Genomic DNA, 1818 nt, shown 5'->3' on the forward strand with positions numbered 1-1818 from the left:
ACTATCTGGTAGTTCAAACCAAGTCAAGGCATTTTGCTCATTTGTTCAGAAGAATTTCTTAGTATAGAAGATACATCACTTTGTGTTCTGTCAAGAAATGAATTGAAAAGACTTTGATGTAAAGGGGAATGTTAGCTGAAAATTTGGAGAAGAAGAATTCTCAGGAGTATAAACATCAGAGTGACTGGATTGAGTAGTTAGTTTTTCTTTTGTTAACTTATATGACTTCATTGCTATATCTTATTTGTATTGAGTGGATCAATGTAAAACAAAAGTGCATTTTGTCTGAGTACACAAAAATTAGAACTTGATACAGAAAATATTTTGATTGAAAAGATTATGGTCAATATTAGTAAATACAACTTCTTTTGTGTTTAATATCACTGTCTGTATTATTGGTATAATTGTTTTAACTTTTGATCTATAAGTCACTCTTACAATGTCCAATCACGCATCTAATGTTCTATAATATATATTATCAGATATCATCTGAATGTCTTAAGATAAATCCAAGGTTATATAATAACATCTGGAGACCTTAAATTAAAGTCTCAAGGTGTCAGTGTCAGTACCTGTAGTTCTACCAATATTGTGCCTTAAATCAGTGGCATGCTGGACCTGGATATGCCATTTGAAATAAAAATAATTTTTCTGTATTTAAGTCCTAGATACTTCTTAAGCAAGTTCAGTTTTTGCACCTGCAAGAATAAATATGAAGAATAAATATGGGTAAAAAATGAATTTCTGAAATTGGAATGGAAAAAAGAGGGGGGGGGTAATCAGAGACAAAGAGATATTGTGCAGATGCCTACCTAGTCCTACAACTTATACATTTCTTTGGTAAGATACCTATCTACCACATATTCTCATTTAAAAAGAACGGCTTTTTACAATCTGGGAGATAGTTTTTTTTTTATTTTGTTTTGATAGCAGCTAGTTGACCATTTATACGTTTTAACAGTTCTTGTTTCATCCTGGTTCACAAAAGGGCAAGAAACAACTGTGACCCTCATAAAGCAGCGGAATGAATAGATAACAGAATGTTTTTTTCATATGCAAGGAAAAAAGCCATGGACCTTGAAGAAACCAGAATAATCCTTACATTTATGTGTTCTAAAGTGTAACTTATTGAAATATTATAACTTATCTGTGTTTAGTAAATTTTGTATCCATAATTGTGTTTTGTCATTTTTTTAATTCAGACTAGATGTTGCACATAGTTTTGCTAAAGATCTGAGTTTAGATTTCTGAGAACTATATTTCATATTTCTGCTAAATGAACGGGATCATTAGGGAAACAGTAGGATTCCTGCTACTAGAGCAGGATTCTAGGTACATATGCAAATTCCAGGTTTGAGAGCAGGATTCCTAGTTCAGAGAATGAATCCAGAATCAAAGTAGGATTCCTGGTATGAATTGTTGAGAAGGAATCCTTTTGAAGTTCAGAGCAGGATTCCTGCTTTCAAAAATGGGATTCCTTCTCTGCTAATTTAAATATTTTGGCAAATTTTCCAGTTGGTTTCCATGTCTTACTCACAACAGGATTTTGTTACTTTCCTACTGGAATCCAACCGAAATTCCAGTTGGAATCCGTCTCTTGTCCAGTTGGAGTACGGGTGGGTTTTGTTTCGTACAGGTACTTTTAATTTCCATTAGGGTCGAATATTAATGACAAAAATGCTATTTTTTTCAATATAGTTTATCATATGGATGGCTGTGACACATTTAATTGAGTCAAAATTCTTTACAAATATCTTATTCTTGCAAAATGTATGAGTGCGTGCACTTTTGATTTCCATGAGAGTCTAAAAATTATTG

General features: G+C 32.5%; 1 long non-coding RNA gene across 1 annotated transcript; it reads left to right on the forward strand.

The window, feature by feature from the left end:
* On the forward strand, nt 1-1175 carry LOC148598802 (uncharacterized). Its single transcript, XR_015918775.1, has 2 exons — nt 1-196; nt 962-1175. It is a non-coding gene; the product is annotated as an uncharacterized LOC148598802 (long non-coding RNA).
* Nucleotides 1176-1818: the final 643 nt, after the last annotated feature.

The sequence above is a fragment of the Perna viridis genome, chromosome 14 (genome assembly GCF_037379345.1).
Source record: "Perna viridis isolate PV_CMFRI_1.1 ecotype Kerala chromosome 14, ASM3737934v1, whole genome shotgun sequence".
NCBI classification, from domain to species: Eukaryota; Metazoa; Mollusca; class Bivalvia; order Mytilida; family Mytilidae; genus Perna; species Perna viridis.